At 42.4% G+C, this 17799-nt stretch overlaps 1 protein-coding gene across 4 annotated transcripts in view; it reads right to left on the bottom strand.

Moving 5' to 3' along the window:
• Nucleotides 1–17799, bottom strand: part of FAM110B (family with sequence similarity 110 member B) — a 137255-nt gene that overhangs the window by 86669 nt on the left and 32787 nt on the right. For 3 of the 4 annotated variants that reach the window (XM_053559431.1, XM_053559434.1, XM_053559430.1), the window contains one exon: nucleotides 16586–16682. The gene's annotated coding sequence lies outside the window, so the exon portion shown is untranslated. Of the gene's footprint in view, nucleotides 1–8403; nucleotides 8550–16585; nucleotides 16683–17799 lie in introns of all 4 variants that reach the window. The other variant, XM_053559432.1, reaches the window with a different exon arrangement.

Below are 17799 nucleotides of genomic sequence, written 5' to 3'. Positions count from 1 at the left end.
GTACTGGAAGACATTTTACCTACTAGTTTTCTTAAGAATAAACATTAAAATAGAATAAACATTAAAAAAAGAATAAACATGTTAAAATATAAATATTCTGAAAAGTATATATAAATATTCTGCATCCCATTTTACTTTTATAAGTGGTTTTGCTGTCATTTCAATTTATAGACAGCTGTCCCCTGTCTACTCTGTGCTGGGCACTAACCAAACACAGAGAGTAATCAGCCCCACCCCCACCTGTGCAGACACCCACAGACTACAAAGAAAAAGGGAAGAGAGTTCGTGAGGAACTGAAACAAGCAATTCCAATCAGTGCAATCATACTGGCATGTGTAATGCTGAAGATTCATCGTAGCCTGGGAGCAGGTCTGGTGCGACAGTGTTGAGGGGGTCAGTTGAAGAGGTGGGTCCGTCCATTCATCAATCCCTCAATCCAACATTATAAATTAATGAGAAAAACATCTGACCTAATTAAAGGCAGTTCTGGCATTTACTGTGTGCCTAAGCACAATGAAAAATTAACTACATTTTTTGGGGTGGCGCCTATGGCTCAAGGGAGTAGGGCGCCGACCCCATATGCCGGAGGTGGCAGGTTCAAACCCAGCCCAGGCCAAAAACTGCAAAAAAAAAAGAAAGAAAAACTACATTTTTTTTAAAAAAAGAAGACTAACTTTTCAAGAAACATTTCTATCCATTGTAGCTTGCTTAAATGTGAAAGGTGGCTGACAATTTTTAATCTGTTATAATTAGGCTTTCATAGCTCTAATACAATAGTCTGAATACCAGGGTATTTCTCTTATCCACGTGAAGGGAACACTAGTTTATACACTAACTTTCCAAATTCTCCAAATAGAAAGTTCCATTAAAATCAAGCTGACGACCCAGAAATAATAAGGACCTAAATCAAACACACCACACCTGCCTTTCCTGACTCAGCAGTGAAAAATGACAATAAATGTATTCTTGAGAAGACAGAGTAATTAACAAAGGAAACACTCGATGTTATAGGTTAAGAAAACACACGCACATACAAACACACAGAGAATCTATCATACGGTCCTACTGGGAGGAAACGAAAATCTTAATCCCTATGACGCTACAATGATTTTTCCTGAGTGAGAAATGTCCCCATGATAATTCATAGTTTATTGGGTATTTATTTTTAAAACGATGAACTCCTCACACAAGCTATTTTCAAATTCTAGCATTGAATATTTATTCCTAAAAAATTCCTTGAACTCAGTCATCAGATGTTTAGCTGTGAGGAAGCTGAGCCAGGGACACAAAACACAGTGCTCAGAATAAGAGGAGGTAAGGAATGAACTGATGAACTGCGGTAAAGGGACGACAGGTGGCCCGGGCCACCAGGGAGGTCAGATATCATCTGTAGAGATGTAGTTAACAAGCACAAGAAAAACTTTAAATTAGTAAAATAAAACACCACTGAGATGTGTATACACAGAAATAATTAAGAGGATAAATTTTATATTACGTTTTCTACCACAGTGAAAGAGGATGGATCAAGTGGGTGGCAGAGCACAGCTAGGACACCCCAGTAAACTCCCCCCTTGGCAAAGGGTGCCAGCAAACAACAGGGTCAAGAATTCCAAGCAGTACAATGTTGAGATCAACAGTGACATTCCTTTTAAAATAAATAAATACACACACACACACACATATATGTTCAGCACCACCAAAACAGCCCCACAAAATCTACACTGAAATACTCAATGCTATTTTTATCCTCAAAATACGAACAGATAATTTTCCTGAAAAAGTCTGCAGATGTTCTGAAAGAGACTAAGTTAGATAAAACCACCACAAACCACTGTTTGCTAAAAGGATTCACTGATGATTTATTTTCTTAATACTGAACTATGTCTGAGCACCCCAGAGCTTCAAGCTGGGTTGAAGGATGACTAAGAAACGCTTAGAATCAACACTCAAGTTTCCTGAGCACACACATACCCTAGGAAATCTGATCATTAAGCTTTTATGTTAATAAGTGTGCTGGAGAAGGCAAGAGTCAAAGAAGCTAAAGTTTTCTTTGTTTTTTAAAGTTAAGTCCTACATAGACATTAAATTTATTTTTTTCAAAATTCTCAAATTGGCCATCAAGCACTTTAACTCCTATATAAAGAAGCTATTTTTTGAGACTCCAAAACATCCATATTCATTAAGCCAATTTAAAGCTTTCAAGTTTTACAAGAGATTAGTCTTTTACCAAAACAAGTATAAACAAAGAATTTCTCTATTACTGTTTGATAGGAAATCACCTCTTCAAATATTTGCTAAGTAGAAATGACTTGATTTATGTTAAATCTAAAAGAGAGAAAAGAAAATAGGAAAATTAATCACCACCCGATGAAGGCCGGCATGCCTCTGGTTGACTGCTGTGTACCAGGGACCAGAAGCTCAGACAGGCCCAGTGGCCCCCGTGAATGCCCCGAGGTTCCTTCCTTCTACCCTGGGACTTCTGTAGGAAACAAAAACAGCAGCTTCCAGGCACAGATCATTATAGTTTATGAATACACCTGTGACCCCAAACCTTACTGCCAACATCCTCCCCAAGAACAGACCGCAGAGCCAAAATTTCAGGTATTTACCATTTACCTCTTCTCTATAGTGATGGTCTGGCCTAAGGCATAAAATTATTTCATCTTTTGAAATTCTACCGAAAGCTCATGCCATTGCTTTGAAAAAAATGTGGACTATTTCATGTTTCATACAGTCTTTACTGTATTCCTAGGAAAGCAATCTGCTGAGTGTGCACTTCCTACGTAACCAGGTTCACTCCCGGAATACTATTTTCAGTACTTTTTGGAAATGCCCCCTTCATAATGCTTCCACCCAACTGTCTTTGCTTTTAAAGTGTGAGAACTTTCAGAGAAAATTATGGCCATCAATAAAATCAGCTCTAGAAATCTGCTGTACATACAACAAGCTGCTCAGTTTGAGACATAAAACCCTAACACCCTACGTACCACAGCACGAGTTCTCTCCAGCATTTGCAAAAACCACGAGGCACTGCACACTCAATTGGACCACAGTCACTGCAGAAAACTGTGACCCCCTCAAGCCTTGTCAGGTGTTAAGACTGGAGATACAGCAATTAAAACTAGCCACTAAGTGAGTGCAGAAGACAGAAGCAGAAAATTAAGAAATGCAGTTTTATCTATGGTTTCTTTGGATACCTAATCTAAGGGAGTTCTCAAAGTTTAACTGGCAAGGAAGAAATTACATGCATATATAGGGAAGTAGTACCAAGACTTTCTGTTATCCCAGGTTTATTAATGGATGACTATGTTGTATTTAGTGAGGATTTTTGGTGTACAGGGTATCATATAATGAAAGAACACAAGATATGGAATCATGAATCTTGAGTTTACGTTTGATAGTTAATGCCTGGGCCCCACACAAATCTCTCTGTGACTCAGTTTCCTTATCTTTGAACTGGGCACTCTTTGGCATGACCAAAAAATGTGCAAAGGATTTCTAAGAATCTAGAAGTCCTAGAAGGCCGGGTGCAGTGGCTCATGCTTGTTATCCAGCACTCTGGGAGGCTGAGGAAGGTGGATTGCCTGAGTTCACGAGTTCGAGACCAGCCTTGGTCAGAGTGAGACCCCTGTCTCTAAAAATAGCTGGACACTGTGGTGAATGCCTGTAGTCCCAACTACTTGGGAGGCTGAGGCAAAAGAATTGCTTAAACCCAAGAGTTTGAGGTTGCTGTAAACTGTGATGCCATGGCACTCTACCAGGGGTGCAAAGTGAGACTCCATCTCACAAAAAAAAAAAAAAAAAAAGTCCTAGGAGACCGAATTGTTAAGATATTTTAAAGTCCACAGTTGTGTATTAGCATATACAAAAAGGGTTGGTTTTAATAATTTAATTGTGTAAAATATAAAAATTCAATCGTAGCTAATAATGCTAACTTGGCCATCATGCTTAACGAATATCATATTTTATCTTTCTTAGGTTAAGAAAATGCTTTTAGCTGAAAGAAAAAATTCTCTGCTGTGGTCTGAATAGTTGTGGTCCCCCCAAACACTTATATTGAAATCTAACCCCCGAGGTAATGGTTGTAGAAGGTGGGCTTTTGGGATATGATTAGGCTGTGAGAGCTCCACCCATATGAATGAGATTAATGCCCTAATAAAACCTCCCCTTGCTCCTTTGCTGTTCCCCTCTGTCATGTGAAGACACAAGGTGGCATCTATGAGGATGGACCCTCACTGGACACCATGTCTGCTAGCCTCCAGAGGTGTGAGCAATAAATTTCTGTTGTTCCTCAATTATCTGGTCTAAGGAATTTTGTCACAGCAGCTTGAATGGTCTGAGTAAGACATTCTCCTTAAAGGCAGGTCTGCCTCCTGGTACTATGATCTCAATAAAGTTTCTTACGGTTTCATAAGGTGAAAATACTCCTTGGACGGTGCTCTGTACTGTAGTGGTTTTCACAGATGGCTCATGGCCCCCAAATTTGCAATAGATAAATCCTGAATCGCTATAATCAACTAACAAACATGTCTATCGGATAGAACTCAGGGCTATGAGATCTCAAGGCACCATACAAAGTAAAGCCACTTAATTTAAAGGCATCGCTTATAATAAAGATGTTCACATTCATGCAAACATCTAAGACCTATGCTTCGCGAGTACAGCACACAGATTAACAAACAGTTTTTTGGAGACAGAGTCCCACTCTGTCATTCTGAGTAGAGTGCTGCGGCATCATGGTTCACAGCCACCTCAAACTCTTCGGGTCATACAATGGTCTTACCTCAGCCTCCCAAGTAGCTGGGCTATAAATGTCTGCCACAACGCCCGGCTAGTTTTTCTGGTTTTTAGTAGAGATGGGAGTCTGCTCTTGCTCAGGCTGGCCTCGATCTCCCGAGCTCAGGCAATCCACCTGCCTCAGCCTCACAGACTGCTAGGATTACAGGCATGAACCAACACGCCTGGCTTCAATTCATTCATTTTATGACTTTTTCTGAGCACCCATTAGGTGCCAGGCCCTAGGGACAGAGTAGTCAATAAACAGAAAAAACTTCCTGCCCTTAAGATGCTCAAATTGCCATTCCACTAGCTGGCCTTCAAGCTGAAGAGTGACCTAGTAGCCGGGACAGTGTGATGATGCTGTCACACCACTGACCCCCGATGTGTAGCCAGGAGGCCTGCTGACAAGCTGAGCACTGCTTCCCCCAGCTGAGAGAACAGAGTTCAAGCATGCTCTGAACCCCATGTCAGGACACCTGCTACCGCCGCCTCCCTTAATAAATGTGTCAATAACTAGCCTAATTGCAGAGAGCTACAGTTTATAGACTTACTGTCAGATTACAATCCATTTCACTTCACTAATTTTTAAAGTAACACGTTTGCAAACTATTAGGTTTGACTTTTAACTAATCAAAACTGCTTAAGAAGACAGCTTTTTATTTTAGCCAGTTAACTCCTTATTTCCTAAAACTAAACAGTATAAATGCTGTATGACCTACTTAACAGTGAACATGTGTCAATCATCCATGAAGTGGTCTGGTCTTGTCTAATGAAGCGCTGCCTGATTTTTTAGCCACAACTCAGATTTTATTAAAGAGTATCCACAAATCCCTATAATCGGCAGCATGGGTGAGTCTAATTGGTTTGAAGCTAAATACTGGTTGACATATCTCAGATTGGCTTACATTCTGTGATTCTATTAGGTGAGTCTAGAATTTTCAAAGTTACCAGGCAGACTGTTCTGTTAAGTGTAATGTGCACACTTTGGCTGACAAATGTCCATCTATTATTTTGATCATTCAGCTTCTTATGTATTGCTTTTAGATGGACATTTAAACACACGCAAGTTTTCTACACAAAATATTTCTATTTTCATTCATATTATTTTTAACAAAAGATACCTTTGATGCTCTGAGGTGAGCTTGTAGAACGTGAACTATTAATATTACCACAGGTATATTCATTTTCTACATGTTCATGAAAATTATCTAAATAAGGTGGTCAGCTTACGAAAGGCTGTATGTATAGTTGTATGAGTTGCGCCCTGTACAATCGCAGGAGCATCGTGCCCTTGGTCATCTATGTAAGGGGCCCTCCTGGGACTATCACGATTCCCTTGTGTAAGTGTATGTGACACCTCGGAGCCCACAGATGTCTAGGTAAGAACTCACGCTGCTATAAAAAGTTAATTCCCAAGTAGCACCAACAAGGTGCTGCATGCATGCCCCCCAAAGTATCAGTAACAGCACTGATACTCATGGGTTCAAATCTCTCCCATAAAAGGGGAAATGTACGCATATTCACACAATCAAACCAACCAGGAGAACTGAGCAGGCTTTATGTTAACTTTCCAGAGATACAGCGTAGCCGTCGAGAGAATAGGATTCTAGAGCCATTTTCGGTACCAAGTCTATTTCACTGCTTATTAACGGAGTTTACCCTGGACAAGTTATTTCGCCTCTCTAGGTCTCAGTTTCTTTACCTATACAATGAGAATAACAACGGACCGTCTCAGAGCCGTTATGAAGGTTAAAGAATGTAATACACGCAAAGTAGTTGGAACGGCCCCTGGCCAGCGCTAAGTGTTCTGATTTCCTTTCAGTACTACGGGGTAAGAAAATCAAAGTAGAAGCAGGTCAGGGGTTTATGAATTAATCAGTGATTTATTACAAAATGAAAATGAAAGCTCTTGATTGACAGGAAAGTGTTCATGCCACCAGGCTTCCACCTTTCTGGCAAAGGTGAAAGTCGTGACTTGAGGTAATAATACAAGTTACGCAAAACAAACTCCCCTGCAGCTGGCACGGCTCCCCCACACAGCGCCTGGGCTGGCGCACAGCTGCCACCAGGACCTGGGCTCAGCTTCCTGGGCCACCTCTCCACACCCACTGCACGAACAACCTCACTGACAGTATCTCTAAATCCTAGGAGGGAATAACCGTCCAAAGGCTCTCATGCCCTGCCCTGGTGAGATGCTTGTTGCTTTTGTTCAAGTTGTTTAAATATCAGCCAATCCTCAGTGCTCTGCCCTCCTCCCCTGGAAAATCATCTCATTCACTGCAGTGCAAACAGCCCTGTGCCTGGTGCCCATAGGGAGAAGGACCTATGACAGAGACGAAAGCATCACGCCAAGTTTCCCAGGCCCAGAAGAAGCTGGGCCGATTTCCACAAGGTAAAGTAGAGCTGCTAGAAATCAGAAAAATTTCTGCAAGATGCTTTTATCTACTTCAGCTCTTCTACAAAGACTCAATAACTGGACTTGATATTACTCTTACTTTTAGATAATAGAAAACAAAACATATACGGGAAACGTTTTTTTTAAAGAATTAAATACATGTAACAATTTAAGCTTCGCTAACACCTCCACCTAGCATACTAGGAAAGTGTAGTCCTGCCCATAAAAGGCTGGCACCCATAGGAGCAGACATTACCTAACTCAGTGATTTTGAATCGGTGTACCGTAAGAGTATCTTAGCAGGGCAGTGAAGATTTTTAAAGATCATTAATTAAATTATTTTCGAAAGAAAATACACAAATTCTAAGCACAATAAGTATATTCCTTTTTTACGTCTTTTTTTTTTTTATCAACATTATTTAAATGTGCCATGGAAGTTTAACTATAGGTTCAAAAATGCCATGAGATAAAAATGGTTGAAAAACACTGCTCTAACTGCATGGAGAAAGTACAGAGTTTCTCTTACAACTGATCACCTTCCTGACTCCTTCTATCTGAAGAAATCAGATGGGGAAATCCCACTGGGCAAAATGGAAATCCATACAACAAACAGACATGCTGTGCAAAAGCAGCCACAGACGAATGGGTCCCACAATATCCTCTCCACAGGATGCTGACGCTACACCCACAAGTCTCATTAGTGCTGGGCCAGGCCACAATATCAGGAGGAAGCATCCAAACCTGCATTTCAACATATTAATAAAAATGAGTATGTTCTATTTCTAGAGTAACACCTGTGATTTTAGAACCTCTGCATCTTAAACACAATCAGTGCAATACATTGGATCATGTGTGTAATATCTGTGAAGGAATATTCAGTCCAATGATCTTCCCTGTTCTAACTTCCTGCCTGATTCTAACAGTCGAATAAAAACGGCATGTTTTAGAAAAATAGAGAAATGAGAAGTATCTTATCCAGCCTCGTCAAGATAAGCAGGAGGAAATGGAGGCTTGGAGAGGTTACACAGCATACCTGAGGCCACGTCCACCAAGGACTGAAGCAAGACCCTGCTCAGACTACAAGGAAATAATCTCGATTCTTAGCGCTGCTTTCTGGTCGACAGCAGGAGTGAGCTGCGGACCCCTCAGCAGTGCAGGTTACTGAGTCCTGACGGCTGAACTGAGAGAGTGGAGGTGTATGCGCTAGTTCAGGGAAAGAAAGTCCTTACCAGACGGTCAACTCCAGCAAGAGTTCTCGGCCCAGTTCCTTCTCCTGGTCATGCAGCAGAAAACATCAACGTCACATGTTGGTGACAGCTAGGAACTGGGCAGTGCGCCGCTGGGATTTTCTCTGACCGTGGCTTACCCTAAACAGCTTCAGAATAAGAACAAATCAAACTGTGGGAGGGACAAACACACAATCAAAAAGGACAATTTGCTGACATGCTGGCTGAAATGTCACCATCGACTACTGAATAGGGACCACCAATGATATGTCATCCTAAGAGGAGGTTTCCCCCTGGATGAGAGGGTAGAACAGAAGAGCGGGAAACATGGCCCCATTTCAGATCAAAAAGGTGGTCGTGTTTTCTGCTGGAATGAACAAACGCTCTCACTAATGTTCACTAGTGTGTTGTGTTGGTGCAGCGTGCACGAGTAACCGAGATGTTCTGATTTTTAAACCTTTACTTCAAAAAAAAAAGTATGCATTTGTTACCACCATTTTTTTTAGCAATCAACCATCATATGCCAACAAGACTGCTAAAATAAGAGTAGAGAAAGAAAAAATACCGTAAGTGGACATATTCAGCCTCATTAAAAGTGAGTGTTTTTTTTTTTTTAAAGTTAGTCCTGCCTTGTTATAATTCACTTTCCACTTATGTTAATGTCTCTAGATTTTCAAATTAAAATGCAACTAGAGTTCTGAAGTGCTAGCAAAAAAGAAGTATGTGTTGGAAGTATGGAAACAGGCACTATTCCCTAAAATGTGAATGCATCTGTCCTCTGGTATAAAATTTCTAAGTGGTCTCATGGTCACCAATACCAAGATTAGGGCACTTGCTTCCTGAGCACTAATTTAGGGAGATAACCTGGATGGCAGTGGCTTAACTTAAGAAGAAAAGGTAACTATTTTGCAGGGGAAAAAAAAAAAAGAAAGGGGTTCACCCACAGAGAGCTGGGGTGGATCCAGTATGTGGAAGAACAGCTGATCTTCAAAGGGAGAAGCTGTCTCCCCTCCACCCCCCTATGACACAAACCACTATCATGGGGCAAATCTGCAGATTTAGCTCCAAAATGCCTGCTGAACTTTTTTCTATCCAACAGACAGGTCTGGTGCCTAAAAAGCAGACGTAATTTCTTCAATGACTATTTTAAAAATTGTGAGATTAGCACTAGTGAATGAAACTTCATATAATCTCAGGGAAATCCTCCATGTATACAACTTTTTCTGCACCAACAGTGAGAAGTTCAAAAGGGAAGGGGAAAGAAAATGGAGCTGTTGGCAAAAGAATAGGCCTATGATGCTTGGAAGTCGCCCTGCCCACTTGCCTGGGCCAGCCAGTAAAAGTCAAATAAGGACTGGACACAGGACAGACGTGCACTCTGAGTAAAGAGTTTCTTCTTCCAGTCAAAATAAGGCTGGTTTAAGAAAGCTACTTGTGTTTTTAGCATGGCCCAAAGCAGGAGGTTCTCAGAATGTGGTGACTCCTAGCAACTGTAACCTGAGCCCAGGGAAATGCCCTTTCACAGACTCCACCGTGGTGGGGGCAGCCCACAGGCTTTCCTCAGCTCCCCCAGGGAACTGCTGTCAAAAAAAGTCTTGTTAGCTCAGTTGAATGCTAAATTTAAAGAAATATGAGATCAAGTAGCAACTCTGGCCTGTTAGCTGCGTGCTTCTTGAAGACAAGAGCCACGTCTCTCAGCGCAGTGGTGTGGATGCCTGGTACCCCTGAACCAATGAGTGAGCAAACACACACGCGTGCCCCTTCAGGAAGCCCCTGAATGGATGCCAAGCCCGTCTGCAGGTCCAGGATGAAGCAAGTTCCTCCCTTCCTAGGACAGGTATAGTGAGCTGATCACTGCTAACAGAATTTGATGTACTCGTTCCTCTTCTTATTACATGAAGAGTATCTGCATTAAGGATATCTTGTGCTTCATCCTTGCAGAGATGCTACATAAAGGCAACTGTGAAATGATCTCAACTTTCTCTTCTGTAAAATCAAGGAATTAAAGTTAAATCTGCAATATCTGTCTTAAACGTCACTGATTTCTCATGCAAAATGGGACAGTTCTGAGTAAAGAGAACAGTCATAGTTAATGATCCCAGGGCTGATGGTGAGGAGGGATGGTAGCTCTGGCCTCTGATCCCAGAGTGAGTAACACCTGAGAGTCACTATTTAGAGAAGAGACGACAGTGCATTTATATGTCATCAGCATCACCCAGGGAGAGGTCCGCATGCTTTTTCAATAGATGCAATTCTCCTCCTAGTAATACCTTTTGAGAAACAAAAACTAGGTGAGCTACTAAGCAAGACAGTCTAGAATTCATCTGGTCCCATATACTGTGCATCTCAGACCAAGACAGTCCCGGCTTATGCCACGCTTTGGCGATGCCTATCTGTTGGGTTAACAGACTCCAAAGCAAGAGGAGCTCCCTCAGAGATAAAATGCTAATTGCAGTGGGGGTCAGTGGGGAGGGAAGATCAAGATAGCCAGGCTTGGTGGCCCTGGACACAGTGAGAAAGAGGGAAGAGAAAAGGCTGCTTTCCAACTCTAATTAACTTAGGGAGCACCTCAGAAAACATTGCCAAGGGCCATACTCACTGAAAAGGGAGGCCACTCAAAATAATTAAACGTATTACCAACAATATTCCTCAAAAAGAGAACCTCAACATCATGGCTGATGAGTGCAACTTAAATTGGAAACATCTTCAATCAATAAATTCCCTTTAGAGAAGACAAGCAAAGTTACACATTTGTGTATAAAAATCTGAAAAAGCTAAACATGTAGTTGTTTTAAAAAAAGAATCCCTTGTAGCAGTAAGAATTCACTGACCACAGATAGCAGGCCGTGAAAACCGTTGATCAGCCTACATCATAAGCTATGTTGGAAAAAAAATCTAATGTACTTGTGCCTTGATGCCACTACTACCTATGAAAGGTCCATCAAAACATTAATGGTCTCAAAAAATCTGAATAACCAAAACACATCACCAGGTGTTTTTCTTATTTAATCAAACAGCAAAGTAAGGTAAACAACAACCACATAATGGTAGTTAAGCATGACTGGATATTAATCCGGGAACTCGGTCTAAGAAAAAGTTTACATTACAGAAATTCAAATAAGCAATACAGTCTGTACCTGGAGAAGAAAAATTCAAATTCTTCACATTCAAAGAAATGCATAGGACTACATATTGACATATATAGGCAGTCCTCAAGTTATAAATATCCAACTTACACACAACTTGTACTTATGAACAGAGGCTATTATAGGTAACTGGTAAATGAACCCATTCTAACTTACATACAAATTCAACTTAAGAACAAACCCACAGAACCTATCTCATCTGTAACCAGTGGACTGCCTGTGGTCATGCTTAAATAATTTACCTTTTGACAGGACTCAGGTCAGATTAATACCAAAAGGAAAAGCAGAGACAAACTCAGTGAGAGCTGGAATCCGAGTTCCGCTCCTCTGCATGTGTGCAGCTGGGCATCCGTGAGCAGGTGCAGGGGGTGGGTGTCTTGCCAACCTATACCATTCAGAGCAGCATCTTAACTACTCCCAGGTTTTTAGAAATTTTCACTTGGCGCTATTACAATTTTGTAAGGTAGCTGTGTCATTCTTACCTGTTTAATCTCAGGACAACCCAAACCTATGTGCAACCATGCAATGAAAAGTTTTATAGTTACACAAATTTATTTAAAAATTAAAATGAAAAGGCCTGATGTCTACTGGGTGGAAAAAGAACACTTAGCAAGTTCAGTTTTAGATTTTCTACCATGAAGAAAGATCACTAGCATGTAAAATAATAAGTCTTGATTTCAAACACAATATAAAACTTTTGGCTGAGCCCAGTCTTTCCTGAGAAATGCAAACAGACTTGTAGATATTCAACTATAATACTGTTTTCTGCCAGAATACAGTGAAGTTAATAGAGACAGAATGTTGCCTTCCCAAATTGGCTGAGAAAAGATATGGCAAAGGGCTCTGACTAAACCACCGTCAGGTAGTGACCGTACTGCTGAAGGCTAATTACTGCTGGGACAGAATTCCTATGAGGACCTCCCTTGAAGAGGCCCAGGCCACTGCACAGGGAACTCGGAAAGAGCTGGGATGGACGAACCGTGTGCGAGGTCTGCCTCTAAAGAAAACAGGAGAGGGGAGGGGACACAAATAAGAAAGTGAGGACAGGCAGGGCAAGAGAGCAGATGAAAAATAAACTAGCTCCAGCCAGCCCATCAGGATCCTCAACGCAGAAAAGCAGGTATCACAGCACTCACACAACCGTCACTCTCCCTGAAATGCCTTTCTTTACAGTTCAAGCTGTGTCACTGTAATACCAACAGCAAACTCGGAAAGTCACCACGTTCTCTGCATACTAACAAACTGGTTTTCACTTTTTCAGCTTCTTGCTGCACTGTCATTTCAGCAGCAGGGAGGATACCCAACACAAGCCCAGGGGCAAAGGTAACAGGACAGGTGTCCACAGCCGGGAGGGTGACAGACATGCACTCTCTGGGATGGCTCCCGGAGAACCACGTAATTATATACTCTTTTCTTTTAAAGACATTTTTTAAACCCAGTAATGTCATTTGTTTCAAATATACAAAAAGCGAACATGGGGCGGCGCCTATGGCTTAAGAGTAGGGCGCCGGCCCCATATACCGGAGGTGGCAGGTTCAAACCCAGCCCCAGGCCAAAAACTGCAAAAAAAAAAAAAAAAAAAAACAAAGAAAAAGCGAACATGAAAAAAAAAAACCCTGTAAAAAAGTTATCTAATACACCAAGGATTCAAATGTAGTTTTTGTTCAGAGTAGAGGAAAAAAAAGGTCGAAGTTTGTTAAATAAGTCTTACTTAATTGACACATAGGAGAGTCGAATGCTATTAGGTTTCAGTTTGTTCCCCCATTATAGTTTTTAACAACACAGATGATAATACTTCAGTATACTTCACATTTAAGAATGATGAAAGATTTACCTAATGAAACCAAAATAATTCCATATATACAGCAAACAATGACACATATAGGCTAATGTATTCTAATGTTATTAAAGTTCCAGTATCTTTATTCTTAAGATTTTTAAATTTCATAAAAATCTAAGAATCTACTTGATTGGAATCTTGTAGACTAGAATCTATAAGAATCTAAAACTGTGGGCACTAATAAAAAAAAATAAAAGATTTTAGGAGCATATAACTCGAATAGCCAATCATAACCAAAGCCTTTATGAATGAACATGACCTAAGTGTAGATAACAGTTTCATAAACCAACGATGAGATTACGGAACCTGTAGTCATTCCTCCCTCCTGCTATTAGATATGAGCCAGAATTCAGGGTATCAGGATCTGTACCACTCTGAGCATAATCAGCTACACTCCGAACATAATCAGCTAATAATGCTGTTTTTACATATTTACCATTGTCACTTAAGAGTGTGCAGCGTGAGGACAGCACAATGTATGCTACACACACCACCTCATTTAATGCTTATGGAAACTCTGAGAAGGAGGTATTATTTCCATTCTGCAGAAGATCATAGTAACACACGACATTGGCGTGTACCAAACATTTCCCACGTACCAACTCACTCGCTTATTCCTCGGAGCAATCCTATGATCTGGGCACGACCGGTCCCTGACTGGACAAGTGAAGAGCCGGGACCTACAGAGCCGCACAGAATCCAGGCGCTGACATAGGTTCTCCTGACGCCCAGGCCCACACTCCCACCCACCAGCACCTGCAGTTTGCTCTCCTGGCCTGCTCTGTGTCCCCACCTGCAAGAAAAGGTGCAGTGACAGACAGGAAGAGGGACAGGACTGGACTGGGAAGAGCTGGAGCCCCCCAACTGGAAAGCTGGGACATGCCCCACTGAGTTTCCCTGAAGAAATCACCCTGAGAAAACAAAGTCCTGCCTTGGGGTTGGGAAAGTTCGATAGTCCTCAGAGCATGTGACCCAAGGTCAGGGCTTCTGAGCGGCTAGAGCATGAGGCATTCCAGAATAAAGAGTCTTGATTTGGACGCACGCTCCACACCCACTCACTGGTCGTGAGTCACTAGTTACCATGGCCCTCCGTGTGCCTGGACCAAAGTAGGCTCTTGGTTACTGGGCTTGTTAAGGCAGAGGCCACCTCCCCAGGAATCAGCACAGGAACAAATCAGTAGAATAAGGACTGTTGCGATTAGGGCAAAATTGTTTTTGGCTATACTGAGGGCCACCAAATGATGGGGGTGGGCAATTAACGGGTATGTGGGGAGGTTAACAAAGGCTAAAGGGAAAAAGTAATAGGAGGCTGAGAGTGGGTCGGGAGACCGTGCTCCGGAATTCTAGGAGGGGGACAGGAAGCTACGATCAGAAACAGTTGCAGGAGAAGGAAGACACTGTGCTGGCCATCGGCTGGCCAATGCACAGTGGTCAACTTCAGGACAGACAGAGGCACTGTGAAGGATAAAACTAACGTCTCAAAAGCCATGTTGGAGCGGACACATTGCAGAAGTATCCAGCGTAGGGAGAAGCTGCTGCTCCTGCCCAGCACTCAGGATAGGGTGCTCCCCCTGACTGGGCAGCACTGAGCCTGGCCTCTGCGGAACACCAGAATAGCTAACGCACCATCAGAGCGAGAGCTGGAGCCCCTGGACTACAAAATGACCACAAATCACCATCAAAATGAATCAGGCGCACGGGAATGCCAGTGGCCTCCACTCACAGAAATCACCATTTAGATTAGCATAACATTCAGCAGAAATTATGAAACCACTTCTACCCTAAATATCTTTACTTATAGGGTTAAGTCACTTATCACAGACTGAAAGTTTGTGCTGACATTCGTTAAGTGCACAGATCGAAAAACAAGAAATATGCACCCAAATCTCATCATGTTTTCTCTGGGAAGTAGCTAGAGAACAGATCCACGTCACATCTGTGACACTTTTTTTGCAATATATACCTATATAGTACATTAATGATTGAAGAAGAACAAAGCAGGTCTCATGCTCAGTAAGAACATTCACACACTCGCTGGCTGGGGAACAGTACACTGTTGCTTCTTCATTTATCTCTAAGGAGTGATTCTGATGGTAACAATTCAAATCAGGGAGGCTAAATATTCACAGGGTGTTCCAGAATCTCAGCAAAGGCCAACTGCACGCAAACACCCAGGCCAGTGCAGAGAGGGATGGGAGAAGAGCATGCATTTCAGGACCCAGGGGGCACGAGGATGGGGCAGCTGCAGAACCAGCCTCTCAGGCAGACTAATGGCCTGGCAGGCACGGGCTGGCAGCAGCTACTTCCACAAAGGCATTTTTTGCCATTCCTGCAGGGAGACCGTGTGCGTTCAGAATAGTGACCAGTACAGATGTCCCCCCCAAAAAAGTTTGCTGAATTGATACAGGACGGGTGGCGTGGTGGCGTCCCAGGAGGACCTGCCGCCTCCGCCTTGGCTGTTTTGGTGTGGTGGCAGCCGGCAGAGGACCCAGCAAGCTGGAGGGTAGGCAAGGGCAGGGGGCCTCCCAACCTCACCAGTGGCTCGAATAGTCAAAGGAGCATAACAACTGGTGGGGAGACACTGGCGCCTCCGTGTCTCCTTCCCTTTACACTTAGGACTGAAAGCGGAACCCCCATTTCCTACGCCTAGGTCAATTTCATGTAAGTTTCCTAGGCCTCAATTCCATGAAGGGACTGTGTCCATTCATTAATACATTCATTCACCCTGCCCCAGAGGAAGGGACTGTGTCCATTCATTAATACATTCATTCACCTTGTCCCTGAGGAAGACTGTGTCCATTCATTTCCTGGCCAAGGAACCCGTGCACCTGTATATACCCCTAGACTGAGAGAGACAGAGAGAGCTTTTCTCCCCCCACTTGGGTTTTCTCTCCGGGAGCTTTAGTGTTTTCGTATTCTTTTCTGTAAATAAATTCTGTTTTACCACCGATCTGTTGTCTGCGGATTTATTCTTCAAATCACTGAAACCAAGAACCTGAAATTCCGGTATCAGATTGACTCTATGAAAAGGAGGAAAGTGGGAGCCAGGGAGGAGATAAGGGAAGTAAATAAGAATGGAAAACGTACAGAAAAGTGAAAAATATCTAAAGTCTATTCAACATACACTGTTACATTGTACATTTAATTTAGGGCCAGAGTTATACATAAATTTAATACTATATTTTGTAAAAGTAATTACCTTTTATTTCCTCTTCAGGACTTAGAGTCTTAGTAGCTTCCAATTCAAGATTCAATGAGAATGAGAATGGTGCTCTTGATGTCCAATTTGGGGATTTCTAAAACGGAAAAGGACACTGATTAAAAATGATGATGGAGAACTGTTCACAATAGCAAAGGGGTGGAATCAACCTAAGTGTACATCAGTGGATGACTGGGTACAAAAGATGTGGTCCACGTACACAAGGGAACACAATTCAGCCATAAAAATGAATGAAGCCACGTCTTCTGCAGCAGCCTGGATGGAAATGGAGGCCGTCATCCTAAGTGAAACAGGCCGGACACAGACAAATACCACTCGCAAGTGGATGCTAAAAATGCATTCACAGGAACACGGAGGTGGAAACGCAGCAGACTGTGGAGACCAGGAAGGGCGGGAGGGGAGGAGGAAGAGGAACAGGGCATGTTATTTGGGAGAAGGATCTCATAAAAGCCCTGAGGAACAGGGCATGTTATTTGGGAGAAGGATCTCATAAAAGCCCTGAGGAACAGGGCATGTTATTGGGGAGTAGGATCTCATAAAAGCCCTGAGTTCACCACTACGCAATCAATTCAGGTAACAAAACTGCACTTGCAACCCATAAATTTATACAAATAAAAATATTATGCTGGAGAATAAAAGTGATTAGGCTTTTTAACTGGTACTTTTTAATTTTTCACTGAATGAAAGACATGGTATTTCCTGATACACCTAGGGAAAAGTTGGTTTCAAAGCCCTTTTCTAATTTAGCTTCTCTAGCAAACTTTAAACTGATTCCAGAGGAAAATGAAAATCAACTATGAGGTCGGCTTTGTGTGGGTATTCACCAGAAAATAAACCCAAGGGTGGGCCTGTGTGTTGCTGTGAGCCTGGAGACCCCCAGCTTTGCGCTGTTTCAAATTCTACATGCCCAGAGAGGGCTCATCCTTCCTGCGCTAGCTCACAGAATTCTGTAGGAAATGCTGGAACTTGGCTGACCAACAGCAAAAGCAGGAAGGAAGTGGATACATCGTCCTTCATAAACTCTGCTAATGTCTGCAAGGGAAGCAGCCATCCCAAGGCAGACTGCAGTGTGCCCTATCCTTCAACGCGCCTTCCACCTTGACTCAGACAAGGACACGTTCCTGCTGGTCCCCAGGCTTTTTTGAAGGCTACAATATCCCCAGTTCTGAGTATATAATACTTCATCTTCAGGA

Source organism: Nycticebus coucang, chromosome 13, assembly GCF_027406575.1.
Source record: "Nycticebus coucang isolate mNycCou1 chromosome 13, mNycCou1.pri, whole genome shotgun sequence".
Classification (NCBI taxonomy): Eukaryota; Metazoa; Chordata; class Mammalia; order Primates; family Lorisidae; genus Nycticebus; species Nycticebus coucang.
The sequence above is the reverse complement of the archived record's forward strand: the minus strand, read 5'-3'. Positions and strand labels throughout refer to the sequence as shown.